The sequence below is a fragment of the Suncus etruscus genome, chromosome 18 (genome assembly GCF_024139225.1).
Source record: "Suncus etruscus isolate mSunEtr1 chromosome 18, mSunEtr1.pri.cur, whole genome shotgun sequence".
In the NCBI taxonomy this organism is placed as follows: domain Eukaryota; kingdom Metazoa; phylum Chordata; class Mammalia; order Eulipotyphla; family Soricidae; genus Suncus; species Suncus etruscus.
The window spans coordinates 60,141,972-60,166,246 of NC_064865.1; the positions used below are offsets into that span (position 1 = coordinate 60,141,972).

The 24,275-nt window shown below is 47.4% G+C and overlaps 1 protein-coding gene across 1 annotated transcript in view; it reads right to left on the bottom strand.

Moving 5' to 3' along the window:
- The window catches only part of GMDS (GDP-mannose 4,6-dehydratase), a 391,193-nt gene that overhangs the window by 261,819 nt on the left and 105,099 nt on the right, over nt 1–24,275 (bottom strand). The window lies entirely within an intron of this gene.

A 24,275-nucleotide genomic window follows, 5' to 3' on the forward strand; every position in this document is an offset into this window, starting at 1 on the left:
TTAAGAACATAAACATCTTGTATTCCGATTAATAAAGTCTTGGGACTTGGGGAGGCGTCCTGGGGGAAGCAGAGGAGAGAGAAATGGGGGTGGGAGGTTGGAGAAGTGGCAAGCATGAAAGGTGTCTGTGTTGCCCAAAAGTCACCACTGCGGTGTGGACACATCGAGGCAGGGGTCTGAGTCATGAGGCGCCTTGCTGGCCGGCCTCCATCACCAACCCCCAGCGCCCATGGGGTCCTGAGTCCCACACGCATACTTTGAAATGGTTGGATCAAAGGGCTTAACATGGAGGATGGGGCAATGGTTCCAGTGTTCTCTGGTCTTTCCTGGAAATATCTATTTGCCTTGAAAAGATCAGATCACAAAGAAGGGTAAAGGAGGAGGGGAGAGTGAAAGAAAGAGTTAAAGAGAAGGAGAAGAGGGAGAGAAGATGAAGAGAGAGGAAGGGGGGGAAGAGAGAAGGGAGAATGAGAAAGAGATGAAGAGGGAGATAGGAGGGAGAAACAGTAAGGGAAAGTGAGATGGAGAGATGGGGGATTGAGAGAGATGGAGAGAGATGGAGAAGAGGGAAAGAGAGATGAAGAGAGAGGGAGAAGGGCTGGAGAAATAACATGGAGGTATGGCGTTTGCCTCATGCAGAAGAACAGTTGTTCGAATACCGGCATCCCATAGGGTCCCCCGAGCCTGCCAGGAGTGATTTCTGAGCGTAGAGCCAGGAGTAACCCCTGAGCGCTGCTGGGTATGACTCCCCCCCCCCCAAAAAAAAGAGAAAGAAGAAAGAAGGAGGGAAAGTGAGATGGAAAGAGAGGTAAGGAGGAGGGAGAATGAGAGATGAAGAGAGGGAGAAGAGGGAGAGAAAGAGATGAAGAGAGAGAGAGAGAAGAGAGATATAAAGAGAAAGAGAGGAGGGACAAGAGTGGGAGGGAGAGTGAGATGGAGAGAGGGAGGGAGAGACATGGAAAAAGAGTGGGAGAGAGAGTGAACGAGTGTACAGGGGTTAAGGTTCTTGCCTTGCATACCCTCAAGCCCATCTTCAATCCCTAGCACCACATATGGTCCCCCAAGACCCAATGGGAATGACTCGTGAGCACAGAGCCCGGAGTCAGCCCTGAGCATTGCTAGGGATGTGCCCCTCCCCAAATCACGGAGAAGAACAAAATGAAAACCCCCTGAGGCCCCCCAGTCCAAGCCCAGATGACCCAACCAGGATCATCACGAGCCCCACTGCAGGCTAGAGTCTCCGGTGACAGCTTCTTAGGCAGTGAATGGACAACAAGACTCCATCCTGGAGGCCATGAACCGAGAGCTCAGACCCACTCCCGTCCCTCAGCTCTGTCCTCCCATGCGCTCAGCCCCAGCCATGTGACCCAGCATGACCATCGCCGCGGAATCCAGATCTTTCCAATTCTCCAAATAATCCAGAGTTTCAAGAATTTGCGAAATCCAAAGTTCCAGCTTGCCAAAGCAGGTAAAAAAAGAAACAAAAACAAACAACCAACAAACAAAATTCCAAATAGCCTTTTTTTTGTTTTGTTTTTTGGGTCATACCTGGTGACACTTAGGGGTTACTCCTAGCTCTGTGCTCAGAAATCACTCCTGGCTCAGGGGACCATATGGGATGCTGGGAATTGAACCTAGGTCCACCCTGGGTCAGCTGTGTGCAAGGCAAGTGCCCTACTGCTGTGATATCACTCTGGTCCCCAAAATGCTTTTTGAGACTCGCACACTCCTCGGTGGGTGGCCAGTTGTCGGGCTGCTCTCCTGTGTGGGTTTGTGAACAGCCCAGGGTTTCACTCCCGTGTCTCAGTGTCTTTTTTTTGAGCTGGGGGACATCAGGACTGGACTAGCTGAGTCTCTGAAGTCTTCAAGTCCGCCGATGACATACTCTACGCAAGTCACTCTGTGCTTAGACTGTTAGGTGAACCAGTGGGAGATTTCTATAGGGCTCTCCCTATACTGGCAGTTCTTAGCATTGACACCAAGCAGTTGCCAAACCCAACCCAACCCAACCGAACTGAACCAGGGCTTGTACTGGCCAGAGCTGCAGCCCCGACTCTGAGCAAAGAGATTGGGGAGACAGAGTTGGCCAGTTGGAGCTGAGAAGTTAGCAAGGGCAGAGACAACTAGGCACAGCCAGGAAAGGGGGCAAGTGAAGGGAACAGGTGAGGCAGTTTCAGAGGTGGGCACCAGCTTTCCAGCCCCTGGCACTACCCCATAGCTGATGCCCACAGCCTGAGCGCTATGCTAAGCTCCTTCCTTGGATGCATACAATTGCCTGGCTTCCAGAAGACCAAGCAGGCTGAGAATCAGGGTCAGAGTGGCTCTCTGTGGGGGGGTCATTTGGAAACGGGGTTGGCATCAAGGGCTGATGGGACCTGAAGGCCTCAGTTCTCAGCTCCTGCAGTCTCCGAACAAAAGGGAGGGAGGAGAAGAGACCTTTTTGACGTGGATCACAAAGAGAGCCCATGACTGGCTCAGTCCATGCAGCGCATAGACTATTTCTCACAAGGCAGCTCTGTGTCACGGAGAGATAATCTGGTGTCACCGCCAACTGGGCTCCCCAACAATTCAGCACAGGACAACTGCAAAGTCACAGAGACAGAGCACAGGGTCTGAGCACTTGCTCTGCCTTCTGCAGATAAGGTTCGATCCCCACATGGCATGTGGGCCCCTGAACACCGTCAGGGACCACTCCTGAGCACAGAGCTAAGAAAAATTCTAGGTGTTGTCCACCTGATAAGAAATAAGATAAGCAGGGGGCCAGAGGGATAGCATGGAGTAAGACATTTGCCTTGCATGCAAAAGGACAGCGGTTTGAATCCCCGCATCCCATATGATCCCCCAAGCCTGCTAGAATGATTTCTTTTTTGTTTGTTTGTTTGTTTGTTTTTTGGGCCGCACCCATTTGATGCTCAGGGGTTACTCCTAGTTAAGCGCTCAGATATCGCCCCTGGCTTGGGGGGACCATGTGGCTTGCCAGGGGATCGAACCTTGGTCCTTCCTTGGCTAGCGCTCGCAAGGCAGACACCTTACCTCTAGCACCACCTCCCCGGCCCCCAGGAATGATTTCTGAGCATAGAGCCAGGAGTAACCCCTGAGCGCTGCTGGGTGTGACCCCCTCCCCCCAAAAATAAGCAGGGGTGGGTCGTGTCCTGGACTCCCAGTGAGCGCTGCTGGGTGTGACCCCCTCCCCCCAAAAATAAGCAGGGGTGGGTCGTGTCCTGGACTCCCAGTGAGTGAGCAGTGGAAGAAGGGTCCCGCCTCATCCTTGTACTTCCTGTTCCTGGTCCCTCCTTCCACACCTGTGCAGGTGATGGGACTAGAGAGAATGACTGTGAGGTCCCAGCCCTGCTTGTTCATGACTCAACTCTGTCCCCCTCCAAACTACAGCCCCGAGTGAGGAGGAGTGAAAACCCAGAAGGTCAACTTTTGAAAAATTATCTTCAGCCTCTCTGAAGACAATTTGTCAGACATATGGAAGCACTTTTCAAATTCATTTGAAGAGGGGGTTGGAGCGATGGCACAGCTGACCCAGGACAGACCTGGGTTCGATCCCCAGCATCCCATACGGTCCCCCAAGCCAGGAGCAATTTCTGAGCATATAGCCAGTAGTAACCCCTGAGCGTCACCGGGTGTGGCCCCAAAACAAAACAAAACAAAATTCATTTGAAGAATGAAGAGAGTGGCTCCATTTACAATAGCACTGAAGAGGAGAGAGGATGGGGGGACATCTTTCACGCCCCCCCCAAAAGCACATCTCACTTTTAGAGTGCTACAAAATCATTGTGGTGGAAAAGAGGAGAGGGGATGGAAATGTGAAAAGACTCTGTTTGTGGGCTTGGGTGAAACAATGCAGGAGGGAGGTGCTATCCTCCTTCTACAGATTTAGTGCAACCCCTCACAAAAAATTCTGCTTGGCTTTTTAATTTTGTTTTTAGGAGTGGGGAATGCAGAAATTAATTAGCTGATCCTAAAATCCCACAGGGAAAATCAACAGACTGAGAACAGCTAATCTCTAAAAGTCAGAGAAGTGCACTGACCGGTTAGAAAATATAATTTCTGAATTTGTATGTGTGAACTGGGATAAGGAGAGTGGGTAGATTGAATGGAGTTAAAACAAAACAAACGAACAAAAAAGCCATTACATTTATGGTGAACTGGCTTCTGAACAAAGATGCTGAAATAGATCACGGGAAATGGCTATTTTTGGTGAAAAAATTCCAGCACCGTGTCATGAAGAACTATAAACCCGAATTTAGGTGGGTATACCCGTACCCTAACACCATCAAGGCTCCTAGCGGAGAGAAGAACATCTACACAATTGACTGAAAAACAGGAGAAATCTTCTTGGCCTTGGATGGGCCAAGCTTTTGCGGACCATCCAGCCAAACTCAAAGAACCCGCCTCCCAACAGAGGGATGCACAAAAAACTTCAGCAAACCTGAAGAGAACTTCGGTGCATCCCAGAACACTTGCAAGGAAGCAAAGAGGATTTCCAAGGGACAGTGATTTCCACGAGGCCCACTAAGACAGGACCTCGGAAAGATGCTTGCTTTGCACTCAGCCAACTTGGGCTCCATCTCCCTGGTATGCTGCTAATGTCCCCCAAACTCTGCCAGGCGGGATCACTGAGCACAGACAGAACCGGGAGTGAGTCCTGAGCACTGTTCGGTGTGGCTCCAAAAGAAAACAATAATGAAGAATAATTGAAAAAAAGCCAAAAACCCGAGGAGACTCTTGTCCAGAGAAGGTCTAACAGGCAGCTCAGGAAAGTGTCTTATCTTCAAGGAAACACCAGTGGGTGAAGAGAAGACACTTCATTGCCAGGAGTGTGGGGAGCTATCTGAGATCAACGTAGACTAGTGTTGGGGGGAAGGTGAAGAAAGGGGGCTCCTCACCTCATCACTAGCTTAGAAAGGGGGGTAGGGCGATGAATTTGAATGGAGTCAGAGCATCTTTAGAGGGTAGAGTTGGTTCCTGGCCCATTTATGGTGCCAGGGGGGATCCAGGATGGGCCTCACGCGAGACAGATGAAGTGCCCGAACCCTGTGATGTCTCTGTCCTGTTCTTTTCTCTCATGCTTCTGTCCACATGTGGGCAGGGGAACTCCTGGGAAGCTATCGAGTATATGTGTGAGCGAGTGTGTGAAATGAGTGACTGCACGTGGGAATGTGTGTGACTGTGTGTGTGTCTGAGTTGTGGATAAGTGTGCATCTGAGTGTGTAAATGGGGGTGAATGTCTAAAATGTGAGTGTGTCCGTGTGGGTGTAAGCATATGAGTCTATAGCTGTGAGTATGTATGTGACTGCGTGAATACATACCTGTGGCTATGACTATGTGTGGATGTGAGTTGAATGTGTGTGTCTCTGTGTGCATGAGTTTGTAAGCACAAACTATTCACACACACACACGCCTCATGACCCACCTCAGCATCCAACCAGCCACCCTTGAAGCTGCCGCCGCATCAATAATAAAAATCACATCCCCTGGGGCTGAGCCACAGAACAGCCTGCAGTGGGGAAGGCGTTTGCCTTGCACGTGGTCCACCTGGGTTTGATCCCCAGCACCCTATAGGGTACCCCCGATCATGATCAGGCAAGATCCCTGAGCACAGAGCCAGGAGTAAGCCCTGAGCACAGCCCCAGCCCACTGAAATCCTTCAGAGTGAGATTTTTTTTTCCTGCTTGAGGCAGATAAAGCTTCAAAGCGTGTGGCTGCTGCATATAGGGACAGAGAGCTGGTTCCCGTTTCCCTGAACCCCAAGCGACCCTGGGAGGCAGGGGCTGGGGTCCTGCCCCACAGACAGGGTGCAGCGGGAAGGGGGCCATGGGAGGTCACGGCTGACTGAGCACGATGGAGATCAGAGAGAGGGGCCGCCCGGGCTCCCACTCCTGCCAAGAACAACACCATTTAGCTGCGGGGACTCGGGGTGCGGCTGGGGTGGCCCGACAACAGGCCTTTCAGGCTGCGCTGTGGGGTGTGTGATGTGCTGGAGAGAGCTAAGGGCTTGTTGCCGGGTGAGGCTCAGACCTCACTGCTCTCTGCAATCTGGAGGGAAGTTCAATAAATTGCACAGACCCTTATTTCGGGGTCCCTCTGCTCTGCTGCTCTGGACACTGGAGCCTGGACAATATTGCCTTTCTATTGACCTGTGTACTGCGACAACATTTGGAGGTACCCACCAGATCCCAGCAACACCCCCTTCTGGTGGGGCAAATTCAAAACAAGTTCCCTCTATGGATCCCCGACATTCCAGAGGGTCCCCCAGAGCCCATCGGGAGTGATTCGTGGAGCAGAGCTAGGAGTAAAACCTGAGCACCATCGGGTGTAGCCCAAAAACCAACCAACCAACCAAACAAACAAACAAACAAAAAACCCACCCCAAAAAACAAAATAAAATAAAATAACATAATTAAAAAAAAAAAACCCTGGCCTGGCATATGGGCAATCTGGGTGTGAACCCCAGCACTGCATAGAGTCCCCGAGCCCTGGTGTGCCTCCCCCCAAAAAAGCCAGAGCAATAGCACAGCAGGGAGGACATTGGTTTGTGTGCAGCTGATCAGGGTTCGATCCCCAGAATTCCATATGGTTCCCCCGAGCATCATTAGGACTGAGTGAGCCCTGAGTATCTCCGGGTGTGGCCCCAAAACAAAAGAAGACACCTCAAGACTGAATTCCCCCTGGTGGGGGGAAGGACAGGCACCCAGACTTCCAAGCCCTGAACCCTATACCCTGCATGGCTACAGCCTCCGGCGCCCCCATGGGCCTCCATGTTATTCCAAACCTCTGGGTTGATTGGGGGGGCCTTGGCCGTTAGCTCCAGGAAGTCATAAACCGAGAATCTCTCAATCACGGTGACAGGGTGAGGGAGCGGCTACGGCCCGGCCGGTCCGTGGGGGGCATGGATGAAAGGGCACATTTGGGATCCATTGACACGCGGGTGGGATTCCCAGGCCCGACCCTGGTCTGGACCACCAAGGCGGGCAGCGAGTGAGAAAACAGAAGGTGGTTCCTGGACGAGCTGGCCAACGTGGTGCTGGTCAGGGGTCAGCCAGCTGACGAGGAGGTGGGTGACCCCATGAGAATGTGTGTGTGTGTGTGTGTGTGTGTGTGTGTGTGTGTGTGTGTGTGTGTGTGTGTGTGTGTGTGTACCTAACGGTGCGGACTGACATCTGCGCACTCTCAGAGTCCTACCAAGCATGCCACAAGTCAGAGGGCCTGGGCGTGCCTATAGGATCGGGGGCCACAAGTCTTCCCAGGATTTCTGAGGGGTGTGTGATGGGGGTGGGGAGAAGGTTCTGGAAAAGGTTGGAGGGGAGATTATGTACTCACAAGAGTACTGTTCCAAGGGTGCTCATGGTTTCCTTGTTTGGGGGTCACACTCTAAGCGGGGTTTGCTATTGGTTTGCTATTGGGGGTGGGGTGAGGACTTCCTATCCAGTGCCCATGATCAAGCTAGGTTTGCTGCCTACACCACTGATTGTGGACTTTTTTTGGGGGGGTGAGCTCTGTGCTCACAAATCGCTGCTGGCAGGCTCAGGAGACCAAATGGGACGCTGGGGATCAAACCTGGGTCTGTCCTGGGTCGTCTATGTGCAAGGCAAATGGCCTACTGCTGTGCTATCTCCCCAGCCCCTCAATTGTGTTGTTACATCCTGGCCCCAACAAAAAAACTTGTTGCACCCCATAACCAGGAGGTGGTGTGTGCATGCTGGGGGTTTGTTTCTTTTTGTACAAGCTCAGGGTTAGGGTTTCAGAGGCCCCAGGGTCAGAGGGGATTCCTTGCTGATCCTCACCGACCTTTCTTTCTCTTTCCTTTTCTTGCTCGCCTTTGGGTCACAATGTTCCAACATCTAAAAGTGGTTTAAAATGGGGCTGGAGTGGTAGCATTAGCCTAGGACAGACTGAGGTTTGCTCCCCTGGCATCCCATACCATCCCCCAAGCCAGGAGCAATTTCTGAGCACATAGCCAGAAGTAACCCCTAAGCGTCACCAGGTGTTGCCCCAAAACAAACAAACAAAAAAAGTAGTTCAACACTCATCAGAATGGGAACTGTTTGTGGATTCGATAGTCTTGTCCCAGCCACCCTGCACCCCTCAGCCACTGGGCAACTTCTTCTTCCCCAATGGATGTTTCTTTTCCTTTTTTTTTCCAATTCAAAAGATCTCCCTTTCTCCCCTTTAAGCACCTCAAGGCACCCCTCACTGACAATAAAGCAAACCACCATGCAGAGAGAGAGACAAACAGACAGACACACAGAGAAAGAAAGACAGAGAAAGAGAGAGGGGGGAAAAGAATAGAGAGAGGGAAAGGCAGAGAGGGGGGAAAGAGAGAGGGAAATGAGAAAGAGTGAGAGTGGAGAGAGAGAGAGGTAGAGAGAGAGGAGAGAGAGAGAGAAGCAAATTGCCTACCCCAAAGACATAGAGACAGGCAGGGTGATAGAGGAATGGGAAATGGGAAAATCAATGGCGGGAATGATGCGCTGGTGGTGAAGGCTGATGTGCATGGGATAATAGAAAACCAACAATAAACAATTTTGTAGCCATGGTGCTTACATTAAAGCAATAGAAAAAAAATAGATTTCTGGGCTAGAGAAAGCACAGTGGTAGGGTGTTTGCCTTGAAAGAGGCCAACCTAGAACCGACATTGGTTCAAATTCTGGCATCCCATATATTCCCCCGTACCTCCCAGAAGCAATTTCTGAGCACAGAGCAGGAATAAACCCTTAGTGGCGCCCTTAGTGTGTCTCAAGAAAAAAAAAAAGATACCATACAGGTTTGGTAGAATTATTTAAGATGTTAATAACTGAATACCGGAGTTGATACGCCCAGAAAGGGGGAAGCCGCTGAACTCAGCTGGAACTCAGATGTCAGCACCTATCTCTGACTGTCTCCTGTGCTGTGCTGCATTCTTGGCCTGATTTCATCCTGTGTGTGGCTTCATCTGCACACGGCTAGCCTTCCCTGGAGTTGAGTTGATATGCCCAGAGAGGGAGGAGCCAGAGGAGTGTGGCCTCTCCACTTCACTACTCGGCAGCGCACATCATTTAGCCAATGAATACAACCACAACATGTAGAAAAACCCACAATACAAGTGTGACAATGGGGAAACAATGCAGGCCAGTACCAGACATAGAGAATGAAGACGGCAATTCAGATGACCAGAACACAGCCAACCAACTAGTCAGTCTCTCAGAAAGGAGTTTAGAGTCGAAATATGGAAGATGTTCAAAGAACTCAAAGAAAGTATAGAAGAGAACACTAATAAGAACCAAGAGAATATGAAGATAGAAATGAGAAAACTCCAAACTGAAATTTCAGGTCAAATAACAGGTCTGAAAAACTCAGTAGATGAATTGAAGAAAAACATGGATGAGCTTTCCCACGAGTTAACAGCAGCTGAGGATAGAATTAGTACACTGGAAGATGAGATGAATAACAACTCCATACAGCAGAAGATATTGGAAAAAAGCCTTAAAGCAAATGATCAAACAATGGAAAAATTACTCAAAGAATGGGAACAGATGAAAATAGAAGTCTATGATAAGTTCAACAGAAACAACTTAAGAATCAATGGAGTCCCAGAGACCCAGGAAGAAAATCTCCAGGAAGAATCAATGGTCAAGAACATCATTAAAAGGGCCGGCGAGGTGGCTCTAGAGGTAAGGTGTCTGCCTTGCAAGTGCTAGCCAAGGAAGGACTACGGTTCGATCCCCCGGCATCCCATATGGTTCTACCCAAGCCAGGAGCAATTTCTGAGTGCTTAGCCAGGAGTAACCCCTGAGCATCAAATGGGTTTCACAGACAAACAACAGCTCAGAAACTGTACAGACTCAAAACCAGTCTCAAAAGAAAAACTGAAAGACCTACTTTAAGACAAGACTGGCCAACAGGGCCAGGCGGTGGCGCTAGAGGTAAGGTGCCTGCCTTGCCTGCACTAGCCTAGGACGGACCACGGTTCAATCCCCCGGTGCCCCATATGGTCCCCCAAGCCAGGAGCGACTTCTGAGTGCATAGCCAGAAATAACCCCTGAGCGTCACCGGGTGTGGCCCAAAAACCAAAAAAAAAAAAAAAAAGACTGGCCAACAGACACACCAAACTTTGATATAAAGATAGCACTAAATCCCAGGACAATTATTTCTCTCAATGTCAATGGACTAAATGCACCAGTTAAGAGACACAGAGTGGCTAAATGGATCAAAAAACTCAATCCAACCTTCTGCTGCCTACAAGAAACACACCTGAATAGTCAGAACAAACATTGACTCAAAATAAAAGGCTGGAGGAAAATATCCAAGCAAACAACACCCATAAAAAAGCTGTTGTGGCCATACTAATTTCAGATGATGCAAACTTTATACTCAGGAAAGTTGTAAGGGACAAAGATGGACATTTTGTATTAAACAAGGGATATGTACAGCAGGAAGAAATCACTCTCCTAAACATATATGCACCGAATGAGGGCCCAGCAAAATATTTAATACAATTGTTGACAAATCTTAAAAATAATATCAATAGGGGCCAGAGAGATGGCATGGAGGTAAGGCGTTTGCCTTTCATGCAGAAGGTCATCGGTTCGAATCCCGGCGTCCCATATGGTCGCCCATGCCTGCCAGGAGCAATTTCTGAGCATGGAGCCAGGAGTAACCCCTGAGTACTGCCAGGTGTGACCCAAAAGCCACAAAAAAAATAAAATAAAATAATATCAATAACAACACAATAATTGTGGGAGACCTCAACACGGCATTTTCAACACTTGATAGGTCAACCAGACTGAAACCCAACAAGAATATACTAGAGGGCCCGGAGAGATAGCACAGCGGTGTTTGAAAGGTGGTTGGTTCGAATCCCGGTGTCCCATATGGTCCCCCGTGCCTGCCAGGAGCTATTTCTAAGCAGACAGCCAGGAGTAACCCCTGAGCAAAGCCGGGTGGGGCCTAAAACCAACCAAACAAACAAACAAATAAACAAACAAAGAATATACTAGACCTGAAAAGAGAAATGGAAGAAAGAGACTTAGTTGATATATATAGGACACACCACCCCCAGAAATCTGGATACACATTCTTCTCTAATGTACAAGAGACATTCTCCAGGATAGACTACATGCTAACACATAAAACATACCTCCATAATATCAAGAGGATAGAAATTGTGTAGGCTACCTTCGCTGACCACAAGGCCCAGAAATTATAGGTGAACCAGAAAGGAACACAGAAGAAAAACTTTAATACCTGGAAGTTAAACAGCCTAATACTGAATAACCAGTGGGTCCAAGATGAAATCAAAAAGAAAATCAAAACCTTCCTGAAAACAAATGACAATGGAGACACAAACTATCAGAACCTATGGGACACAGCAAAAGTGGTACTGAGAGGAAAATTTATAGCTTTGCAAGCACACATCAGGAAATTAGAAGGGGCATACATGAATAGCTTAATGACGCAGCTCATAGAATAAGAAAGTACTCAACTAAAGGAAACAAAAATAGGGAGACAGAAGGAAATAACAAAGCTGTGAGCAGAAATCAATGAAGTGGAAACACGAAAAAAAATCTGAAAGATCAACGAAAGCAGAATTTGGTTCTTTGAAAAAATAAACAAGATTGATAGACCACTAGCAAAACTAACAGAGAGAGAGAGAGAGAGAGAGAGAGAGAGAGAGAGAGAGAGAGAGAGAGAGAGAAACTTGATAACTCATATTAGGAATGAAAAAAGAGAGATCACTACTGATATGGCAGAGATTCAAAGGGTAATCAGAAACTACTTTGAGAAACTCTATGCCACTAAAAATGAGAACCTGGAAGAAATGGATAAATTCTTGGACTCTTAAAATCTTCCATGGTTGAATGAAGAGGATGTAGCATATCTAAACACCCCCATCACTACTGAGGAAATTAAGACAGTAATCAAATGTCTGCCCAAAAACAAAAGCCCAGGCCCAGATGGATTCACTAATGAATTCTTTCAAACCTTTCAAGAGGAACTACTACCAATCCTGGCAAGACTCCTTCATGAAATCGAAAAAACAGGAACACTTCCAAATAGTTTTTATGAAGTCAACATCACCTTGATACCTAAACCAGACAGAGATGCTACAAAAAAAGAAAATTACAGACCAATATCGCTGATGAACACAGATGCAAAGATCCTCAACAAAATCCTGGCAAAAAGGATTCAATGCCTCATTAAGAAGATCATCCACTATGATCAAGTAGGTTTCATCCCAGGAATGCAAGGCTGGTTTAACATCCATAAATCTATCAACATAATACACAACATCAACAACAAGAAAAATAAAAATCACATGATCATATCAATAGACACAGAGAAAGCATTTGATAAGGTCCAACATCCATTCTTGATCAAAACTCTCAGCAAGATGGGAACAGAAGGAACCTTTCTCAATATAGTTAAGGCCATCTTCCACAAGCCAGAGGCAAATATTGTCCTCAGTGGAGAAAAACTAAAAGCCTTCCCTCTAAATTCTGGCACAAGACAAGGCTGTCCACTCTCACCATTCCTCTTCAACATAGTACTGGAAGTTCTTGCTATAGGGATCAGGCAAGAAAAAGATATCAAGAGAATCCAGATAGAAAAGGAAGAAGTCAAGCTCTCATTGTTTACAGCCAACATGATACTCTACTTAGAAAACCCTAAAGACTATATCAAAAAGCTTCTAAAAATAATAAACTCATATAGCAATGTGGCAGGTTACAAAATTAACCGACAAAAATCAATGACCTTTCTATACACCAATAATAATAGGGAAGAAATGGACATTAAGAAAACAACCCCATTGACAATAGTGCCACACAAACTCAAATATCTTGGAATCAACTTGACTAAAAATGTGAAGGACCTATACAAAGAAAACTATAAAACTCTGCTACAAGAAGTAAGATAGGACAGGCGGAAATGGAAACACATACCCTGTTCATGGATTGGCAGGATTAACATCATCAAAATGGCAATACTCCCCAAAGCATTGTACAGATTTAATGCAATCCCTCTAAAGATACCCATGACATTCTTCAAAGAAGTGGATCAGGCACTTTTGAAATTCATTTGGAACAATAAACACCTTAGAATAGCTAAAGCAATCATTGGGAAAAAGAATATAGGGGGAATTACTTTTTCCAACTTTAAACTTTACTACAAAGTGATAGTTATCAAAACAGCATGGTATTGGAATAAAGACAGGACCTCAGATTAGTGGAATAGGCTTGAATACTCAGAGAATGTTCTCCAGATATACAATCACCTAATTTTTGATAAAGGAGCAAGAAATCCTAAATGGAGCAAAGAAAGCCTCTTCAACAAGTGGTGTTGGCACAACCGGCTAGCCACTTGCAAAAAATTGAACTTGAACTTAGACCCCCAGTTAACCTCATGTACGAAGCTAAAATCCAAATGGAAGAAAGACCTCGATATCAGACCCGAAACCATGAGATATACAGAACAACACATAGGCAAAATACTGCAGGACATTGAGACTACAGGCATCTTCAAGGAGGAAACTGCACTCTCCAAGTAAGTGAAAGCAGAGATTAACAGATGGGAATATATTATGCTGAGAAGCTTCTGCACCTCAAAGAAAATAGCGCCCAGGATACAAGAGCACCCAACTGAATGGGAGAAACTATTTACCCACTGATCACCATCAGATAAGGGGCTAATCTCCAAAATATACAGGGCACTGACAGAACTTTCCAAGAAAAAAATATCTAATCCCATCAAAAAATGGGGAGAAGAAATGGACAGACACTTTGACAAAGAAGAAATACAAATGGCCAAAAGACACATGAAAAAAATGCTCCACATCACTAATCATGAGGGAGATGCAAATCAAAACAACTATGAAGTACCACCTCACAGCACAGAGATTGGCACACATCACAAAGAATGAGAACAAGCAGTGTTGGCGGGGATGTGGAGAGAAAGGAACTCTTATCCACTGCTGGTGGGAATGCCGTCTAGTTCAACCTTTATGGAAAGCAATATGGAGATTCCTCCAAGAACTGGAAATCAAGCTCCCATATGATCCAGCTATACCACTCCTAGGAATATACCCGAGGAACACAAAAATACAATACAAAAATCCCTTCCTTACCCCTATATTCATTGCAGCACTATTTACCATAGCAAGACTCTGGAAACAGTCAAGATACCTTTCAACAGATGAATGGCTAAAGAAACTGTGGTACATATACACAATAGAATATTATGCAGCTGTCAGGAGAAATTAAGTCATGAAATTTTCCTATACATGTAATTTATACATGTAATTTCCTATACATGTAATTTTCCTATACATGGAATCTATTATGCTGAGTGAAATAAGTCAGAGAGAGAGAGAAAGACGCAGAATGGTCTCACTCATTTATGGGTTTTAAGAAAATGAAAGACATTCTTGCAATAATAATTTTCAGACACAAAAGAGAGGAGGGCTGGAAGTTACAGCCCACCTCATGAAGCTCACCACAAACAGGGATGAGTTTACTTAGAGAAATAACTACATTGTGAACTATCCTAACAATGAGAATGTATGAGGGAAATAGAAAGCCTGTCTAGAGTACAGGTGGGGGTCAGGTGGGGAGGAGGGAGATTTGGGACATTGGAGATGGGAATGTTGCACTGGTGATGGGTGGTGTTCTTTACACTGCTGAAACCTAAACACAATCATGTATGTAATCAAGTTGTTTAAATAAAATATATATTTAAAAAATAACTGAATACCATTTGCTAAAATATTTGTTTGGCTTTTGGGTTATACCTGGTAGGAGTAAGTTCAGAGCTTACTCTTGGCTATATGTACAGGGCTCACTCCTGATGGGCTCAGGGGGAACTTAGGGGTGCCAAGGATCACATCCAGGTGGGCTGCATGTCAAACAGGCTCCTTAGGTCCTGGCTATGTCTCGAGCCCCCCTCACCTATGTTTCTTTAACACAGGGGTGGGTGGGCGTGGGACTTTGAGCCTCTTCCCTCTCCCAAGACAGTTCTGGGTGACTGGAGCAGCAAGCCCTTTCCTTTCGGGATCGAATCTCATTCCGGGTTACTCTGACCCCCCCTCCCCAAGTCCTGCCTCTCCACCCAGAGAAGAACTTTCAACTCAGAAACATTTGTAAAGTTGGGCTGTGAGAGCGCTGGCCCCTCAGACAAAGCACCAACAGTCAGCCGGCAGCGGGGCTGGGAAAGCTGGTGGTCCCCGTCCCCAGCCAGGGTCTGTCTGGGCCAGGAAAGCCTGGAGAACAATTCCTGGAAACGCTCGTGAAACCTGGACTTTACGGGGGCCGGAGGAAAGGTCTGTTGAGCCTCAAGTTCAGGAAGACCCAGTGGGACTTGCCCGATGTATTCGTTAGGTAGTGGGTTCCGCCAGCCTGGGTCTGGGAGGGGGAAGGTCATGGGGCATTAAGGCTGATTTCTGCTGACTCGCACCCCCCTCCCCCAAGCTTGTGTCCCAACAGTCCCAGAGTGGCTGGAGAAATGGTAAATCAGCCCTGGGCCTGCAGGCAGAGGCCTCATGCCCTTGGCATCAGCTCCGGGGAGGAACCAAGGTCATGGGCAACATCAGCAAAACTCTCCTCTCCAAGTGCTCCAATCACATCTCACAGATGCGAGAGCTGGGGAGGGGCCCTTGGTGCTGGTGGGGAGTAGGGCTGGGCACCAGGCTTCTCCCCCACAGCCCCTGGATGTTTCCAGACTCACAGGCTCCCTCTGTAATCTGATCCCCAGAGGAGGATCCCCCAGTTTCTAGGTCCAGTCTCACAGACTTCAGGAAAAATAACAAAAAAGGGCCCAGGAGATGATGGGGAGGCAAAGTGCATGCCTGAAGCGCCTTCCAGTGTGTGATGCTCACACACATAGACATAGACACCACACCGAGACAAATACAATATAGGCACACAAAGACAGACAGGCAGGCAGACACACACACACACACACACACACACACACACACACACACACACACACACACACGAGAGCAGATCAGGCCTAAGGTCTCATCTCACTGCCTGGCTGCTCTCCCTTGTGGCCGATGTTTCGAACCAAACTAGCAAACAAGGTCTAAAGGTCAAGTACCTATTGGGGGACAGAAGAATTTCCTGCCTGCTTCCTTCGAGGCAGCACCCCCAGGCTATATACTGGGGTTGGTCTTCAAGGCATAGTGTATGAGTATTTTCATATTCGTATCTATACGAGTGAGCCCGGGCAGCATAGGGTCCCGGGAAACTCCAGTTCCACTCAAGTCCCAGGAACTGGACCCCCACCCACACCCCTACACGCACAGCAGAAGTGCCAATCAGCCCCAGTCCCGCCCTCCTGCTCCCTCTCCTCAGATTCTACTCAAGGCGCCTTATCAGCCCTAATTACCAATTACAGAGCCCGGCAAAACAGACCAGCTTTATCTGGACAGGAAACACAATTCACCTCTCCCTTCATTAATTTCCCCCTTGATTATCAGTCGGGGGAGGCGGATAATCACCACAGGAAAATCACTTCACGTTCACTACTTCCTCCAAGCCCAGAACTGAGAAGCCCCTTCTATGGATGAGCAAACCGAGGTTCGGAACTGAAACTGGACTGGCCACTCACGAAGCAGGTGTCAGCTCTGGGCTTGCATCTAAGCTGTGCAAAACGTCCACACCCCAATTTGAGCCCATTAAAAGTGTGCGTGGGTAGGGGCCGGAGAGACAGTACACTGGAGAAAGCTTGGCTTGTACAAAGCTGATCTGGTTTCGATCCCTGGTATCCCATATGGTCCTCCAGGCCTAACAGGAGTAATTTCTGAGCACAGAGCCAGGAATAAGCCCAAAGCACTGCTGGGTGTGACTCTCCCCCCAAAAAAAAAAACAAAAACAAAAACAGAAACCGTGACTTGCCCTCCACCCCACAAACAAAAAACGAAACAAAACAAAAAAAAAGTAACAACAAAAGAGAATCCCTTTTGAAAACACTGAAAGATTTTGTGAATGTTTCAAAGATATTTCGGAGCCCTACACTAGGAACCTGTCATCCCTCTGCTGCGCTCACCCCAATTTTCCTCCTCCCCCTAATTCAGTATCCACTAGGGAACACACCCAACGCGCTTCAGGAAGGGCTGTCGAGGAGACTTGGTTAATTCTGTACTGAACCTACATTTCTCCATGTCACCGTAACCACCGTCTCAGTTTTCCACCCAAAATCATAACTTGGGGGTAGAGAGAAGGAATAAGAGGGGGAAGGACCAACCCTCCAAGTGACTAAGCCTGGTTCCATTCCATCACCGCACAGGGACCCCTGAGCACTACCAGGAGTGATCCCTGAGCACAGAGCCAGAAGTAAGTCCTGAGTACCCAGAGAATTGATCCCAGAGTACTGAGCGAGGAGTAATCCCTGAGCACAGAGTTATGAGTAAATTCTAAGCACTGAGCCAGGTAGGGGTAAGTTCTGAGCACCACCAAGCATAATCCCTGAGCATAGAGCCAGAAACAAGTGTGTGTGTAGGGGGGGGGGGGGGGAATCCAAATTTCAGACCGGGTTGGGCCCGTGCAAGTGGGCACTGCTGAGTCCCAGCAGTGGGGCTCGGACACTGGGTCAGGCTTGGAAGGGCCCAGCACAGAAAGGGAGGCCCAGAGCAGGACTGCCTGCACAAGGGGCTGGGACTGAGAGCAGGAGGCAGAGAGGAACAGCAGCTCAGGGCTGCCAGGTGCCCTTCCTGAGAGTGGTTTCGGGGGGTGGGGGACCCTGCTGGGGTGTCATGTGGGCAGACTGGCTGGCTTCAGACGCTCCGGCAGAGAACCTCAAAGTCCCTCTGTGGTTCCCGGGACCAGTCTGGTCCATCTACCGTATGGGGAGGGACGACGTAGGCAAGTAGGTGGTTCTGGGGTCTGCCCAAGTGCCTAGCCAACTGTGGGCTCTGCCAGCTGATGATCAGGGCAGCAATGTGGGTGAGGTCAGGGTCAGGAGTGAGGGGTGCACCTTGGAACCTGCTGGAGGTCACTGTGAGTGGAGACCGGCCATCCATCCACTCCCAGACATCTACATTGTGTAAACCTGCCCGCCCCCCCCCCCCAACTCTGACCTCATCCTTGTTTCACAACAGCCGCTCCAAGTCTCTGTCAGTAAAAGTGGGTGCTGACGGGCCCCTGAAAAACCCGCCCAGTACCAGCAGGACCGGGAACCCCAGAGGCATCTCTGGGGCTGCTGAACTGTCTCTTTCCTCTGATATTTCGATAGCAGCGTGATTGAGGGTTACTCGTTAGCCTGAGGATGCGGACAGTCTGTTTAAGACCATTAATACATTTTTACATGGGAGAATTTGTGCATTGTTTGGAGAAGCAAACTCAGAGAGAAAAAAAATGCTTCCCGGCTGCAAGGATGAAATAAAAAAGCTTCCAGAGACTTCACTTGCATCCTGGGTTCTCTGAGCCCTGAAAACACTGCCCAGCCCCAAAAGCCAACATCTTCCAGGAAAAGAACTTGGGTAAAGGACATTTTTCCAAAACAGGGTTCTCACACTCTTGGGAGATGACAGCAAGCATGGATTAGTCTGACCATGATTGACTGTGATCAATGGTTGACTCTGGCCAATGGTTCACTTTGGCCATGGTTGATTGACCAATGGTTGACTATGATCATCGGTTCATTTTGGCCATGGTTGACTGAATAATGGTTCACTGACCATGTCTCAATCTGATCCTATCTCACTCTGATCATGGTTCTTTTTTGTTTTTGGGTCACACTCGGCATCACTCAGGGGTTCTTCCTGGCTCTACACTCAGAAATCGCTCCTGGCAAGCTCAGGAGACCATGTGGGATGCTGGATTCGAACCACTGACCTTCTGCATTCAAGGCAAGTGCCTTACCTCCATGCTATCTCTCCGGCCTCATAATCATGGTTCTTAACCTTTCTCTGGCTGTGACCCATCTTCCGGCCAGTTTCCTTCCTATGACTCCCCACCACCACCATGCTACCAGTTGGCCCCAAGCCTCATGTTGAGAGATACACTCGTCTCTACTGTCATCAGAACTCCCAGCACTGTCATTATTCACTGACCTGACAAAACAAACCAACAGTGTAGGTGATGTGGAGACTGCCAGGCCCGGCCTTGATTTGCTTCTGCTGATCAGGGCGTCCCTGATTTTGAGTCTTCAGCCCCCACTGGTCAAGAGAGGAGCAGAGCTCTCAGGAGGGTCCTTAGATTTCGGGGTGCCCTTCACTTGGGGCAAGTCCCAAGGTGGACTTGAATGCTGAGGGCTGGAATCTTCTTGTGTGCAGCCTTGTATTTTGCTTCTTTGACTTTTATTTGGCCACACCCGGTGGCACTCTGGGGTTACTCCTGGCTCTTCACTCAGGGACTCCTCAGTATGGGATATGGGATCAAGCCCAGGTTGACTATGTGCAAGGAAAGTACCCTCCCCGCTGTGCTCTATCACTCTGGCCCATGTGGGACCTATTCTGCCAGTACTTTCCTTCTAGTATCTATGGAAAAACCTGACAGAAAGAGTGAGCGCAGGGGTGGTCCTTGGGGACCTACAGGCCTGGGAGGCTCTCCCACATGCTCAGTTCTTCCCTACCAGACGCTGTTCAGACCTCTCTGCCCGCAGCCAGCACCACTGTCCTAGAGAGATTCAGGTTAGCTGCCCCAGTGGAGGGAATAATCTAGAAGCCCCGATTCCCACACGTGACTCTGACTTCAGTATCTCATGTTCGCAAGGATCTGGTTTTAATCATCGGAAGATTAATTTGAGATAATAAATGGCCAGACATTTCCAGAAGCAAAATCCTTGGCATGGAAGCCAAAAGCTGAAGAAGTCTGAAGCCCCAAACCACAACAAGTTCATGGGCCTCAGAAAGGTCAGCTGTGAGGTAGAAATTGGGTGTAAACAGGTGCATTTGATTATTTTTTGGGGGGTTTGGTTTGGTTTGATTTGGGACCACACCCGGTGATGTTCAGGATTTATTCCCGACTCAGGAAACCTTATGGAATATCAGGGGATTGAACCTGGTTGGTCGTGTGTAAGGCAAATGCCCTCCTTGCTGTACTACCACTCCCACCCACCTCTGGTTTCTTCTGGAAATGGGATTTATTTTTATTTATTTATGATTTTGGTTTGGGGGCCACAACTGGTGACCCTCAGGGCTTACTACTAGCTATGCGCTCAGAAATCGCTCCTGGCTCGGGGGACCATATGGGACACCAGGGAATCGAACCAAGGTCCGTCCTAGGCTTACAAGGTGGATGCCTTACCGCTTGCGCCACTGGTCGGGACCCTGGAAACCGGATTTAGAGGGACCTATTGAGTATCTGAACATAACAAGTCACTTTGTAAACAGCCAGTCTTAAACTGTTAGGAGTGGTTCATTCAAATTCACTTTATAACTTTTATCTTGCTGCATTGGCTTTTCCTGCTGTCATTATTTTGGAGCCATCCCGGTGCTCAGGAATCACTTCTGGTGGTGTTAGGGGGTACCACACATGATGTCGTGAATCGAACCTGGCTCAGTCACATGTAAACAAGTGCCTTAAACCCAGTATTATCTTCCCTGTCCAGCCAGTGGATTTTAAATGATTTAGGGATTAGTTCAACGGCTTTGTTTCTTTTCTCAACTTCTTAGTGATCGTCCAAGTTACCTACTTCACACCATATTTCTATCTCCATGCGATGGAAGTCCTTTTCCCTTACAACTATTTCTGCTAAACATTGAAACGTCATACCACCTTTACCTGAGCTAATTTGTGTCTTTTAGAGGAGAAAACAATTGGGTCAACCTGCCAATTTCCCACCTCACTCCAAAGACCAAAGGACCTTCCCTGAGTCTCTGACTTTATCAGAAACTCATCAGGTCAATGAATCCCAAACTGCACGTGATAGGATCTCTTGGGGGTGCCTGGATGAGCGTGAGGGTTGGCAGTGACAACCCTAGCTCACAACGGGAGGAATTTTTTTTCTGTTTGTTTGCTTTAAGAAGGCGAATTTCAGGAGGGTGTTCTTTGTGTTTCTCATTCTAGAAATGGGGAGACAGGACAAATAGGTCTGGGAGTCTCTGGTCTGGGACACCCAACTGTGGTCAGGGTCCTCCTTCTGTCTACATGATCTTCACCACAGACAGTTGAAAATTTTGTGCCCAAGCTGGGGCAGAATCGGCTTCTGCTATGGAGTTAGGCCATCAGTGTTCAGACGCTGCCAACTGCGGGGTTCCCGTGGACACGACAGCGTAGCTGTGCCTCAGGAAGCCTGTGTGTGGAGAGTTGGGCTGGGGAATGGTGGGCAGGCTGGGACCACCAAGTTCACGGCTTCTGGTCCAGGCTACCTCAACACAGAAAAGTCCTTCCTTTCTTTTTTTTCCTTTTTGGATTTTTGGGTCACACCCGGCAGTGCTCAGGCAGTGCTCCTGGCTCTACACTTAGAAAATGCTCCTGGCAGGCTCAGGGGACCATAGGAGATGCCTGGATTCGAACCACCGTCCTTCTGCATGCAAGGCAAAAGCCCTACCTCCGTGCTATCTCTCCGGCCCCAGAAAAGTCCTTCCTTATGCTATTCAACATCAGACATTCTCGTGGATTGTCATGTAGCCAGAAGGGTTAAAAAAAAATGCTCCTATTCCTCACAAAGCACTATCAGATGGGGCTCAACTGGTTGGGGACTTTTAATTCTCTAGAAGTGACTGGAATTTACCACCAAATCTTTTAGGGGGAAAAAAGTGTCTGTGATCATGTGGGAACAGAGCCAAAGAGACGCTCACTGACATACAATAGGGTTCAACGTGCCCAGGAAAATAAACTCACTGCACGTTCGCCATAAATCAGAGGGATGCCAGGGACGACGCTTGATCATGGCAAATTTTCTCCACATTTTCAATGAATTCGCAGAATGAATTTTTACTTCATAATTAGGTGTCACTTTCAATTAGTACATGCATGTGCTGGGAAACAGAACATACTGAAAGGTATGTTATTGAAAGTCCTTAAAGATCCAGACCCAAGGTCTCAGTTACCTGTAGCTGAAAATATTATTTACAAACAGGAACTCAGCTACAGTTCACTGTAGCTGAAAATATTATTTACAAACAAACCTTCATGCTTCCTTTACTACATGGTCCTGGGATTCCGCTTCTATTTATTTCTTTATTTATTTATTTATTTATTTATTTATTTATTTATTTATTTATTTATTTATTTTGGTTTTTGGGCCACACCCGTTGACGCTCAGGGGTTACTCCTGGCTATGCGCTCAGAAGTTGCTCCTGGCTTGGGGGACCATATGGGACACCGGGGGATCGAACCGCAGTCCATCCAAGGCTAGCGCAGGGAAGGCAGGCACCTTACCTTTAGCGCCACCGCCCGGCCCCATCTCAACTGTTAATTACTCATTCTAATTCTTATTATGCCAGATTTTTAAAAAAAAATTTGTATTTTGTTTCTTTTTTTAAGTTTTGTTGTTTGAAGTCACACTCCTGGCTGGGGGGGGGTGACTCCTGTTTCTGTGCTCAGGGGACAAAATAGGATGCTGGGGATGGAACCCAGGTTAGCTGTTTGCAAATACCTTATCCACTGAAAAAATCTCTCCATCCTACTATGTCTGAATTTTTTTTTGGGGGTCACATCCGGCAGCGCTCAGGGGTTACTCCTGGCTCTACACTCAGAAATCGCTCCTGGCAGGCTCGGGGAACCGTGTGGGATGCCAGGATTCAAACCACCATCCTTCTGCATGCAAGGCAAACTCACTACCTCCATGCTATCTCTCTGGCCCCTATGTCTGATTTTTCAATGAAACTTTGTCACAGGAGAAAACAGAGAAACTAAAAATCTGAGGCTGGGAGTTCTCACCCAGATTTTGGGCCTTTACTGGAACTCTTAGTCTGGAATCTCCAGTAGAAAGGGATCAGCCTATTCTCTAAAATCCTCCTGGCCTTGAGTTTAGGCTTACTAAAGCTTTACTGACAGATGCAATAACCGTCCGTTCCATTTATCTCAATCTAACTTTCTAGCAAATGCTTCTAATGGGCAGTGCCTCAGAGATGTAAAATATAACCCAGACCTATCATCAAGGAAGTTGGGCAAGGAATCTACTTAAAAATTAATAGCTCACTGTGACTAAGCAATAATATAATAGAACATAATAGCCATGTGAATATTAATTTTCGCATTTCAAGAAAATGTTGTAAAGTTATCTTGGCAAATAAGTCTTACTTCATCAGCACAGACTTCTGCTTGTTTGTCATTGATCCTATCAGTGAAATACAAAAGCTAAATGTTGATTTCCGGAAACCTAATGAAACCCAACAAGAGGTGTGCTGTGCTGAAGGTAAACTCTTTCATCAGTCCCAGGTGGAAGATCCTTCTTGGATACATGAGATGCTGGCTTGGGATGAGGGAATGGGAACGTTTCTGGAGCAGTGATAAGCAGTGATAAACTGAGGTCAGGACCTAAGGTCAGTTTAAGAGAGGAACTCACTTTTCTCCAGACACCACGCCCTAGTGAAGACAGACACCAAAATACATCTTATGAGGAGGAAGGCCAGGAGAGGGTGTTTGGTTTTGGTTTGGAAGGTGGGATTATATTTAAGTTCATCATCTAATCTACAGCTATTTAAATTTATCATCTAATTCTACAACTAATTCCAACCCCAATCTGATCCAGAAACATGAACTTTACGCATGCATCTATCTAGCCACCCTCCGTCCATCCTTCAATCTGTCCAACATCGACCTGTTAAAGGACACCCTGATTTTACCCACAAAACAACTTCCTCTTTCCTTTTCACTTATCCCTTTGGTATGTAAAAGCCCATCTTGGTCTCACTTGACACTCCCCTGCCCAGTTCCCTTTGTACTGGAGAATAAAAAAAAGTTTTGGTTTGGCTTGGTGAGGAGAGAGACCACCATCTGTCTGTCCATCCACCCACCGTTCATCCATGAATCCATATTTCCATCCACCATTCACCCACCATTCATCCATGAATCCATATTTCCACCTACCATGCACCCATCTATAGATCCATTTAATATCTGTCCATTCATCCACCATCCACCCACCATTCATCCATGAATCCATATTTCCACCTACCATCCACCCATCTATAAATCCATCCACCATCTGTCCATCCATCTATCCATACACCATTCATTCATGAATCCATATTTCCATCCACCATTAATCCATCTATAAATCCATTTGACAACATCTGTCCATCCATCTATCCATCTTTCTACCCACCATTCATTCATGAAAAAATATTTCCACCCACCATTTGCCCATGAATCTATTTTTCCATCCATCTGTCCATC